The sequence below is a fragment of the Trachypithecus francoisi genome, unplaced genomic scaffold (assembly GCF_009764315.1).
Source record: "Trachypithecus francoisi isolate TF-2019V2 unplaced genomic scaffold, Tfra_2.0 Lachesis_group14, whole genome shotgun sequence".
Classification (NCBI taxonomy): domain Eukaryota; kingdom Metazoa; phylum Chordata; class Mammalia; order Primates; family Cercopithecidae; genus Trachypithecus; species Trachypithecus francoisi.
Window position 1 is genome coordinate 42344510 of NW_022681459.1, and position 12753 is coordinate 42357262.

The following is a 12753-nucleotide window of genomic DNA, read 5'->3' on the forward strand; positions in this document are numbered from 1 at the left end:
TCTTCCGACCCAACCCATCATGGCAACCACAACTGTGGACCACAGTCTCAATGACGTGTTCACATGATTTTGTATTTTTTTTTTTTTTTTTTGAGACAGAGTCTCGCTCTGTCGCCCAGGCTGGAGTGCAGTGGTGCGATCTCGCATCACTGTAAAGCTTCGCCTCCCCGGTTCACGTCATTCTCCTGACTCAGCCTCCTGAGTAGCTGGGACTACAGGCGCCAGCCCCATGCTCGGCTAATATTTTTTATTTTTAGTAGACAGGGTCTGCACTGTGTTAGCCAGGGCGGTCTTGATCTCCTGACCTCGTGTTCTGCCCGCCTCGGCCTCCCAAAGTGCTGGGATTACAGGCGTGAGCCACCGCGCCCGGCCTATTTTGCATTTCTTGAGTAATCGTAATATGCGGGTTAGAACACACGGATTACAACACTTTGGATGAAAAGCCACATAATAGGGAAATTTTGGGACTACTGTCTCTCAAAAAAATAAAAATAAAAAACAGCTCATGTGGAAGAACCAGGACTTACCTTCTTTGAAACTATGTTTATGTTAAGCATTTTCCCCTTTGTAAGCCCATCACTGTGTAAGAGTGTCAAAACTGTGCAACACATTTTTTAACAGTCCAAAACCAAGTTATTTGATAAATCAAGATGCAGCCGTGCACCTGTGTTACTCTCCCTCCCGTTTTGTTCCTGTGAACACATCAGATAACCTGCATTCACTCTCCAACTCTGTACAATACCAGAAAGAAACTTCAGATGAAATGCTTTTCAATATTTGCCTTTTTTCTGGAACAACTTATACAAATATAACTTACACAAATTATACATAAATAAGTACAAATTAAAGCCTCTGCTTTAATTTTCAAACACTTTGAACCCAGATTTTCAGGGGTCTCAGAATGGAGTTTTGTGTTTAAAGTCTAAATTTGGCCAGGCGCAGTGGCTCAAGCCTGTAATCCCAGCACTCTGAGAGGCCGAGGCGGGCGGATCACGAGGTCAGGAAATCCAGACCACCCTGGCTAACATGGTGAAACCCCACCTCTACTAAAAATACAAAAAAAAAATTAACTGGGCGTGGTGGCGGGCGCCTGTAGTCCCAGCTACTTGGGAGGCTGAGGCAGGAGAATGGCGGGAACCCGGAAAGCGGAGCTTGCAGTGAGCCTAGATCGCGCCACTGCACTCCAGCCTGGGCAACTGAGTGAGACTCTGCCTCGTAAAAAAAAAAAAAAAAAAAAAAAAAAGTCTAAATTTAGCTTTCTTCCAAGGAAAAGGGGAAAGAAGAGAGATTAAGACTAAAGTATTCTGATTTGCAGAGTCTGACAACATCCTTCCAATTTCTCAATATGAATGCCCACTGACCCAGCCATTCCACTTCTAGGAATTTTCCACCAATATATTTGTATGAATGTATACATAAAATGATATTCATTGCTGTATCTATGCCAGTAAAAACTGGAAACAACCTAAATCTCCATGCATTGTTTAAACAATGTACTTCCCATATTATGTATCAGGTTTTTTTGTTTGTTTGAGACAGAGTTTCGCTCTGTCGCCCAGGCTGGAGTGCAATGGTGCGATCTCGGCTCACCACAACCTCCTCTTCCCGGGTTCAAGCGATTCTCCTGCCTCAGCCTCCCGAGTAGCTGGGATTATAGACACGCGCCACCACTCCCGACTAATTTTGTATTTTTAGTAGAGACGGGGTTTCTCCACGTCGGTCTGGAACTCCTGACCTCAGTTGATCTGCCCGCCTCGATCTCCCAAAGTGCTGGGATTACAGGCGTGAGCCACCGTGCCAGGTCACGTCAGTTTTTTGTTTTATTTTTAATGCCATTAACACATCTATATGTCCTGCCATGAAAAGATGTCCATAATATACTCAGTGGACAAAGCAAGTTCGAAACGATTTTAAAGACTTGTACATAGGAACATTTCTGATAAGGTACAAACAAAAATGATACTGAGTGGAAGATTGAGAGACACATTTGTCTGCATTGTTTGAATTTTTTTTACAAGCTTACAACACTTCTGTAATTTCTTTTTTTTTTTTAAATTAAATACAAAGTCATGCCAAAAGTCCAAATAACTATATTAGCTTAGAAAAAAAATCCATTGGCCCAATATATGCACATAGCAAATACAGATCGCTATCATAATTTGCAGAGCACAATTATTACTTATTTCTTTAATTATCTGACTGGCATAAGAGCAGAGTTGGATGTCTGCGCTAGAAAGAAAACTTCCAAAATGAGCCCCAAACTTGCCTCAAGCGCCACGCAAGCGTCCAGCCTTCGCTGCTGAGTTCCACGCCGTGACTGAGCCGGGGACCCAGCTGCAGCCGAAGTTCCGCGCCTTGGTCTGGCCCCGTGCTCGGCTGCGCCCCGCCCAGCTTTCGTTTCCCATTGAATGGAAAGCGAAACTTAGAGCAGCCTCCGCGCCAGGAACCCGGCGCCAGCGTGCGGGGAAACCCGGCCGGCCCAAGCCTCCCGCGGCGGCCGTCGCAACCGCGCACCTGCTCCAGACATCACGCGCTCGCTTTTTTTTTTTTTTTTTTTTTTTTTTTTTTTTTTGAGACGGAGTCTCATTCTGTGGTCCAGGCTGGAGTGCCCTGGCGCTATCTCGGTTCACTGCAAGCTCCGCCTCCTGGGTTCAAGCGATTCTCCAGCCTCAGCCTCCGGAGTAGCTGGGAATACAGGCGCCTGCCATCACGCCTGGCTAATTTTTATATTTTAGTAGCGATGGGGTTCCGCCATGTTGGCCTGTCTGGTCTCGAACTCCTGATCTCTGGTGATCCACCTGCCTCGGCCTCCTAAAGTTCTGGGATTACAGGTGTGAGCCACCACGCCCGACCTACAGGTGCCTTTTTATTTGCGATTTTAAGGTCCCTGCAATTAACATACATTTTAGAGTCATTTGGCGTTTGGTAATATCCCTGGCAGCATTTTTTCTTTCTTAACGCTATTGTATTTCTTGGATCCAGTGTCCTCATATCACCAGTCTGTGGCTTGGATGTGGCACGTGGTGTAATTAGGAGCTTCCCTGTGGGCATGCAGATACAGATATTTCTCTACTTAAGAAGGGGTCAGGCCAGGCACGGTGGCTCACAGCTGTAATCTCAGCACTTTGGGAGGCTGAAGGCAGGCGGATCACCAGAGGTCCTGAGACCAGCCTGACCAACATGGCGAAACACCCTCTCTACTCAAAGTACAAAAATTAGCTGGGCGTGGTGGCATGTGCCTGTAATCCCAGCTACTCAGGAGGCTGAGGCAGAAGAATAACTGAAACCTAGGAGGCGGAGGTTGCAGTGAGCAGAAATCGACAAGAGCAAGACTCTGTCTCAAAAAAAAAAAAGAAAGAAAGAAAAAAAAAAAAGACGGGGTTGGGCCCCAGTGAACCCATCATGAAGTCAAAACATCGTAAGTGAAACGACGGTAAGTGATGGACCATCTGTGTATATATAAGGTTAAAAGATCTATAACATGCACACGGGAAAGGCTTATTACCTCTTTAGAGATGTATTTCTTGTATGTAGACTCATGGGGGTAGGGGCAGAAGGGTTATCTGCTAGGGGACTCAAACTGCAGCCACTGGAATTTGCACAGGAAAGCAGGGTACAATTGCCCCCAAAGAGATCATTCTTTCTGAAAGCTGTCCCCACAGCAATGGACAAATAGAGAGGCTCCAAAAACCCAAAGCTGCCAGGACCTCACTGAAGCACTGGTAGGGTCTGCGGAAAGGTACAAAATACCATGGCATGAAGATGTATAAACATGTCCATAACAGGGTGGATGTGTGTTAGAAGCATGAGCACAGACATATACATACAGGCTATCCACATGTCCATCATCAGCCCAGACTGCCCTTAGATTGCTGCTGGAATGAAGGCAGTGGAGGCACATTGCGGCATGTTCTCCCTGGAACACTGGTGGACTGTGCGCAATATGGTATTTACACAGGTACAGGGTGCTGCGCAGGGTCCATCCTCATTACATTTGTTGACCAATCGGTTATATAACCAGCTTCATACATCTGGTAAGTCTTGTCCACAAACAGGAACCTCAAAAACTCAAGTGAGGGCAATGAGGAGAGGATGTTGTAAAATTTGATAAAATATGCTAAATATAGCAAGTCGGTAGAAGGCTAAGGAGCAAGCTGTAGCTGCTTGCAGCAACTATCAGCAGAAAAATATTAATAGTCAATCCAATGATTCTATCTGAATCTTGGTAGGTCAGTCGAGCAAAGTAACCGGTATTGCTGCCCCAGTGCAGAATGGACAAGGGTGAACCTTGGGGTGGAGGCTGGACTATATAATGTAAGGATCCATTACACTTCTATGGGGCTCTTCCTTCCATCTTTCATGGAACAAGTCTGCGCACCTGCTCCAGACATCCTGCGCTCGTTTCCTGAACAAGTCCGTGCTAAGCCCGTCAGGTATGTCAAGCAAAGTGGGTGTCTGTGTAGTATGTTCCACAGTGGCCCAAGCAGGGTGCTGGACCAGAGCAGGTTGAGGAGGGTGGCAGCACAGTGGGGCTGCCCGGTACAGCCTTAGACACAAATGGGTGCTGATGCAGCCTGGCCCAGGTGTCAGAGTCCAAGCAATTTGAGGATGTGGCACATCCCTGTATTGCAGTGGCCCAGTGTGTGGTGTCCAGGGAGGGCAGGGTGCTGGTGGAGATGACAGATTAGTTACATACAGGGGGATGACCAGGTAACTGAATGTATTAAGGATAATTGGAGCCAGAGTTGAAACTGTCAGAGATAGGAGTTACAAATAAGGAAGGAGAGAATGAGCCCACTAGTGTTGAACTGGAACTGGACTTAGCAGTGTGAATCCATGATTTTCAGCATGTATACATAGATAGATAAAGAAGTATGAGGCAGGTGGGTCACAAGGTCAGGAGATCGAGACCATCCTGGCTAACATGGTGAAACCCCGCCTTTACTAAAAATACAAAAAAATTAGCCGGGTGTTCTGGCAGTTGCCTGTATTCCCAGCTACTGGGGAGGCTGAGGCAGGAGAATCACTTGAACTCACGAGGCGGAGGTTGCAGTGAGCCAAGATCACATCATTGCACTCCAGCCTGGCAACAGAGTGAGACTCCATCTCAAAAAAAAAAAAAAAAAAAGAAGTACATGTGGAGGTAAATGGTAAATGTGTGTATACATGCATACATCCCCTGACTTGGTCTGGAGGGGGCCTGGGAACAGTGACACCCCAATAGCACATCTTGCACCCAGATCTTGGTTTCTAATTCCCATTCTCTAGTAAAAGGAACCAATGTTGCTTGGAGAAATGGCTGTTTCTGGGGTTAAGGCAGAGAAAGTACAAGATGAGCCCAGGACATCTTGTTCTGCCAGCAAGTAAGGAAATGCTTCAAGAATGATGAGGATGTCTCAAAACCATACAGAAGCCAGCTCCAAAACCATGCTCCCACTGGCCAAATTTGGAAAAACTTGAGCATTAAAAGAAATGATGATAGTAACATTTCGACCCATTAAATAAAATGGGAAGCCACACTTCATACCAATAAAAGTAGATATTGAATAAATTAAAAGTTTGAAGAGGGGCCGGGCACGGTGGCTCACACCTGTAATCCCAGCACTTTGGGAGGCTGAGGCGGGCGAATCACAAGGTCAGGAGATCGAGACCATCCTGGCAAACACGATGAAACCCCGTCTCTACTAAAAATACAAAAAAATTAGCCGGGCGTGGTGGCGGACACCTGTAGTCCCAGCTTCTAGGGAGGCTGAGGCAGGAGAATGGCGTGAACCCAGGAGGTGGCAGAGCTTGCAGTGAGCAGAGATCGTGCCACTGCACTCCAACCTGGGCGACAGAGCGAGACTCCATCTCAGAAAAAGAAAAAAAGTTTGAAGAGGAATAGGATATTTACACAGTTTCAAAGTACTTTCCCACAAAATACATACTATTAATTACTAATATTATTACATACATGTGGTACCGCCAGGTTCATTCTGCTGGCATGCAATAAATCAACCATTGCGACAGGTTTTGCAAAACAGAAAAGATTTATTCGCAAGGCAGTCCAGTGAGGAGGCAGGAGAACAGCTCTCAAATCTGCCTCCCCAAAGATAAGGCTCAGGGATATTTACCGGTGAGAGAAGCAGGGTGGTGTAAGCTATGGGCAAAGGTGATAGGCAGTGGGGGAAAATGAGGCAGTCGGTGACCTGTGCAAGCACAGTGAGGGTTCATGGCACTTCACAGGACACATGTTCAAAAAATGATAGCCTTAGCATGATCTGAGGGTGTCATTTGGGGCCCCTTGGGTCGTTTGGGTTCAAAAGGCCACCTCTTTTTTTTGCACAAACCTACTTGAAAGCTCACTGGTCTCAACTGGTTTGAACTAGGCAGGAGCTGCCCCAAGTTCCTGAAAAACAATTTGAGCGATCATGACAGTAGTGACATACATGTTATCTGTAAGAAAGCCGGCAAGGTTAAGTTACAGAGCTCAGTGGCGCGGCCTTCAACTTCACGGAAAAAAAATGACAAAAGCAAGTGACCAAAAGCAAGCAGGCCAGGCTACATTGGGCGGGGCCTCATCAGATGGACCCCGCGGTCTCATATGTAATATTACATCATAACTATAAAGAATATAATTCATGTAAATATTCCGTAGAAAAAGAGAAAGGAGTACCTTCACAGTAGCCATGCAGTCATCAGTGCCGGGAACACTGGAATTGTGTGCCACCAGAGGACAGAGTGGAGGCGGGTCCCGGCCAACCCAAATTGCGAGGCGTTCTGCAGATCAGCTGGCCTGTCATCTTCAAATGATTCATGAAAATCAAAGACAGCTTTGAGGAACGGTCCCAGACTGGCAGAGACCAAAGTGGTCATAGATGAACAGAAGATCCCAAACTGGATCCTTTGGCTGTAAAGGACAATATTGGCACAACTGGTGAAACTTGAATGGGGTCTGAGGATTAGGTGGTAGTAGGAGGGGATGTTGGAGAAATGCAAGGTCACATGGAAAACTGACTCTCAAATAGTTCAAGAAGGAAGTTCTTTGGACTATACTTGCAACTTTTCTGTAGGCTTAATACTGTTTCACAATTTTAAAATGTAAAATAATATTACCGGGTAATAGTTTTTTTGTTTGTTTTTTGTTTTTTTGGGGGCGTAGTGGGCGGACGGAGTCTCGCTCTGTCGCCCAGGCTGGAGTGCAGTGGCGCGATCTCAGCTCACTGCAAGCTCCGCCTCCCGGATTCACGCCATTCTCCTGCCTCAGCCTCCCGAGTAGCTGGGACTACAGGCGCCCGCCACCGCGCCCAGCTAATTTTTTGTATTTTTAGTAGAGACGGGCTTTCACCATGTTAGCCAGGATGGTCTCGATCTGCTGACCTCGTGATCCGCCAGCTTCGGCCTCCCAAAGTGCTGGGATTACAGGCGTGAGCCACCGTACCCGCCACCGGGTAGCAGTTTTTTATTAAGACAGATTGTGCTTTTTGAAAGCACTGGTGGAAAGATGTCTCAGAATCATGCAGGAAAGAGTTTATAATGAAACTGTATAATATTTGTTTCAAAAGAAGGTGTGGGCCCTGAGAAGCATTTTCTGTAGTTTACCCAGTATTTCTGCCAATTTGGGATACTTTCAGTGTCTCTGGAATTCTCATCATCTGAATTTCTTACTCTTTTTCCCTTTAAAAACTAAAATAAAATAAAGAAGTATGAGGCAAAAGGCCGCACCTACCTACCTCACTTTAAAATTCTGTCTAAAAACCTGGTCACAGAGGAAGGTGTTGGCTAACTTTAATGGGATAATCTACTTCCCTTCACAGTGGAAAGCTGTTTAGAAAAAAGCTATTTGCCCAATGTGAGGAACAATTTATGGAAACTGACAAGAATTTTTGTCCTGGGGAAAGGACAGGGTTTGCTGCATGGGGTAAGGGCAAGTGATGTGGCCGGGCATGATGGCTCACGCCTGTAATCCCAGCACTTTGGGAGGCTGAGGCAGGCGGATCGTAAGGTCAGGAGATCGAGACCATCCTGGCCAACATGGTGAAACCTTGTCTCTACTAAAAATACAAAAATTAGCTGGATGTGGTGGTGTGTGTACCTGTAGTCCCAGTTACTCGGGAGGCTGAGGCAGGAAAATTGCTTGATCCCAGAGGTGGAGGTTGCAGTGAGCCAAGATCGTGCCACTGCTCTCCAGCCTGGCGACAGAGCCAGAGTCCATCTCAAAAATACAAAAAAAAAAGTGATTTATTTAAAAAAGAAAACAGAACCGATGTCTGAGAAAGTAGTACTCCTTTACAAAGCACATTCTCTACAAACGTGTGGTTTCATGTGACCTCTGCTCAGTCCCTCTCCACAACTTTCTCCTGCCTATTTTTTTCTCTGCATTTTGTCAAGATGTTTTTTATTTTAAATTTTACTGTATTTTGCATGCTTCCAAAGATAAACAATAATTTTTAAGATGAATTAAACATTGAACCTCCCTGTCGGTATTGTTTTGGGAATACGCATTCTCCTGAGGAGAGGAGCTGTTGAGTGGAAGCAGTCCAACACAACTCCGCATTTCCTTTTCCTGGCATGGGTTTCAGGGTGCAACTCAAACAGAGTCTGACTTGGCGTCTGTCACCTTTCCCAGGCACGCCCTATCCTCTGGCAATTTGTTGCCTTAATGGAGAACTTTTCAAAATTAAATATTTTATATTAGAAATGTTAAACATAAAGAAAAGTTATTACAAATATTATAACAACCCAATGTACCCTTCCTTTACTAATCTTCTCTCTCATACACACACATCTATGTGTATGCGTGTGTACACAGTATATATGTGTATATATTTACACAATCACTTTTTTTCTTTTGCTGGACTACTTGAGAGTAAATTGAAGAGATCAAAATTCAGCTCTAAATAATTCAATATGAACCTCATAGAACCAAAGATGTTTTCATACATAACCCCAGTGCAATTATTATTTTTACTTATTTATTTATTTATTTATTTATTTACTTTTTAGATGGAGTTTTGCTCTTTCGCCCAGGCTGGAGTGCAATGGCACGGTCTCGGCTCACTGAAACCTCCGCCTCCCAGGTTCAAACGATTCTCCTGCCTCAGTCTCCCAAGTAGCTGGGACTACAGGCATGCACCACTACACCCGGCTAATTTTTGTATTTTTAGTAGAGACAGGGTTTCACCATTTTGTCTGGGCTGGTCTCGAACCCCTAACCTCATGATCTACCTGCCTCGGCCTCCCAAAGTGCCGGGATTACAGGCGGGAGCCACCGCGCCCGTTCACACAACCCCAGTGTAATTATTACCAAATTCAGATAATTTCATATTCATACAATTTTCCCATATATATATATTCAGTATTTAAATTTTAACAATTATCCTAATATTTTTACAGCAACTTTTTCCTTTGTTTCTTATTTTTATAGATACATAGTAATTATACATATTTATGTGGTACATGTGATACTTTGATACATGCATACAATGTGCAATGATCAAATCAGCATGATGAAGGTATTCATCACCTCAAATGTTTATTATTTCTTTGCACTGGGAACATTCCAAATCTTCTCTTCTAGCTATTTTGAAATATACAATAAATTATTAACTATTATCAATGTACAGTGCTATCATTTCCTCTATCTAACTATCTTTGTACCCATAACCAACCTCTTTTCATTCTTCCCTCCCTCCTACTGCTTGCCAGCCTCTGGCAGTCATCATTCTACTCTCTACCTCTCAGCTCCCACATAGGAGTGAGAAGGTAGGATATGCATCTTTAGGTGCCTAGCTTATTTCACTTAACATAATGTCCTCTGGTTTCATCCATGTTGCTACAACTGACAGGATTTCATTCTTTTTATGACTGAACTATTCCACTGTGTATATCTAACACTTTTTTTTTTTTTTTGAGACGGAGTCTTGCTGTCACTCAGGCTGGAGTGCAGTGGCAGGATCTTGCTTCACTGCAAGCTCCATCTCCCAGGTTCACGCCATTCTCCTTCTTCAGCCTCCCAAGTAGCTGGGACTACAGGTGCCCGCCACCACCACTGGCTAATTTTTTTATTTTTAGTAGAGATGGGGTTTCACCTTGTTAATCAGGATGGTCTCAATCTCCTGACCTCATGATCCACACGCCTCAGCCTCCCAAAGTGCTGGGATTACAGGCATGAGCCACCGCGCCCGGCCTTATCTAGCACATTTTTTATCCATTCATCTGTTGATGGACACTTGGATTGATTCCATATCTTGGCTATTGTGACTAGTCCTACAGGAAACATGGGAGTGCAGATATCTCTTCATTATACTGATTTGCTTTCTTTTGGGTGCATACCCAGCAGTGGGATTGCTAGATTATATGGTAGTTCTAGTTTCAGTTTTTTGAGGAACCTCCATACTGTTTTCCACAACGGCTATACGAATTTACATTTCCACCAACAGTGTATGAGGGTTCCCTTTTCTCTACATCCTCCCCAGAATTTATTTTCTGTCTTTTTGATAATAGCCATTTTAACTGAGGTGAGATGATACCTATTGTGGTTTCAATTGCATTTTTCTGATGCTTTGTGATGTTGAGCATTTACTTATATACCTGATGGCCACTAGTATGTCTTTTGAGAAAATGAAAATCTTCTTTAGATCATTTGCCCTTTTTTTTTTTTTTTTTTGAGACAGAGTCTCACTCTGTCACCCAGGCTGGAGTGCAGTGCCGCCATCTCGGCTCACTGCAAGCTCCGCCTCCTGGGTTAACGCCATTCTCCTGCCTCAGCCACCTGCAACCTCAGTTTACTGCAGCTTACTGCAGCCTGTAGCGGGGACCACAGGCGCCTGCCATTAGCCACACCTGACTAATTTTTTGTATTTTTAGTAGAGACGGAGTTTCACCATGTTAGCCAGGATGGTCTCAAACTCCTGACCTCGTGATCCGCCCGTCTCGGCCTCCCAAAGTGCTGGGATTACAGGAGCGAGCCACTGCACCCGGCCCATTTGCCCATTTTTAATCAGATTGTTTCCTTGCTATTGAGTTATTTGAGATCCTTATGAGAGGTGACAATGTGCTAACAGCCCTCACTCTCAGGGCCTCCTCGGCCTCTGCGCCCACTCCGGCGGTGCTTGAGGAGTCCTTCAGCCAGCACGGCACCGTGGGAGCCCCTCTCTGGGCTGACTGAGGCCGGAACCTCCTCCCTCTGCTTGCGGGGAGGTGTGGAGGGAGAGGCGCCCGCGGAACCGGGGCTGTGCTGGCGGGCCGGTGTGAGCTCCAGCGTGTGAGGCTGAGAGGCTGGTGGGCACCACCGGCCCAGGGCAGTGAGGGGCTTAGCACCCGGGCCAGCAGCTGCGGAGGTTGCGCAGGGTCAGCCAGCAGTGCCAGCCCGCTGGCGCCGCACTCAAATTCTCGCCAGGCCTTAGCTGCCTCCCCACGGGTCAGGGCTGGGGACCTGCAGCACGCTATGTCTGAGCTCCTCCCCCTGCGGTGGGCTCCCCCAAGGCCTGAGCCTCCCCGAAGGGCGCCGCCCCCTGCTCCGTGGCGCTGGGTCCCATCCACAGCCCCCAGGGCTGAGGAGTGCAGGCGCAGCTCCGCTGGCAACTGGCAGGCAGGTCCGCCTGCAACCCTGGTGCAGGATCCACTGGGTGAAGCCAGCTGGGCTCCTGAACTGGATGGGAACTTGGAGAACTTTTGCATCTAGCCAGAGGTATATGTGCACCAATCAGCACCCTGTATCTGGCTAACCTACTGGGGACTTGGAGGACTAGCACTCTGTGACTCTGTGTCTAGCTCAAGGATTGTAAATGCACCAATCAGCACTCTGTGTCTAGCTCCGGGTTTGTAAATACACCAATCAGCACTCTGTGTCTAGCTCAGGGTTTGTAAATACACCAATTGGTACTCTGTATCTAGCTAACTCTGTATCTAGCTAGCTAGCACTCTGTGACTCTGTGTCTAGCTCAAGGATTGTAAACGCACCAATCAGCTCTCTGTAAAGTGGACCAATCAGCAGAATGTGGGTGGGGCCAGATAAGGGAATAAAAGCAGGCTGCAGAAGCTAGCAGCAGCAACTAGGTGGCTTTCGCGGCCCGACTGTGGGAGGTTTGTTCTTTGGCTCTTTGCAATACATCTTGCTGCTGCTCACTCTTTGGGTCCACGCTGCCTTTATGAGCTGTAACACTCACCACAAAGTTCTGCAGTTTCACTACTGACAGTGAGACCATGAACACCCCAGAAGGAAGAAGCTCCAGACACATCTGAACATCTGAAGGAACAAGCGCCGGACACACCATTTTTAAGAACTGTAACACTCACCGCAAGCGTGCACAGCTTCATTCTTGAAGTCAGTGAGACCAAGAACCCGCCAATTCTGGACACACTTACATAGTTTATATATAGGTAATTAATCCTTTGTCAGATGCATAGTTTGCAAATATTTTCCCATTCTGTAGGTTGTCCCTTCCCTGTTATTTCCTTTGCTGTGAAGAAGCTTAGACGATTCTTTTTCCCTCCCCCTTCCCAGCTTAGAAGATTTCTGACAAGTGTAGTGAAATCAACAACTGCTAAGAATCAGATTCCAGGGCGGGCACAGTGGCTCATGCTTGTAATCCCAGCACTTTGGGAGGCCAAGGCAGTTGGATCACTTGAGGTCAGGAATTCAAGACCAACCTGGCCAACATCGTGAAATCCCGTCTCTACTAAAAATACAAAAAAAAAAAAAAAATTAGCTGGGCATAGTGGTGCATGCCTGTAATCCCAGCTACGCGGGAAGCTGAGGCAAGAGAATCG

General features: G+C 46.1%; 1 protein-coding gene across 2 annotated transcripts in view; it reads right to left on the reverse strand.

The window, feature by feature from the left end:
* The window catches only part of USP18 (ubiquitin specific peptidase 18), a 32794-nt gene extending 25873 nt beyond the window's left edge, over window positions 1-6921 (reverse strand). Inside the window, exon 1 of one of the 2 annotated variants that reach the window (XM_033232991.1) lies at window positions 6656-6921. The gene's annotated coding sequence lies outside the window, so the exon portion shown is untranslated. Of the gene's footprint in view, window positions 1-2266; window positions 2619-6655 lie in introns of those variants that run through there. The other variant, XM_033232990.1, reaches the window with a different exon arrangement.
* Between the last annotated feature and the right edge of the window lie 5832 nt (window positions 6922-12753).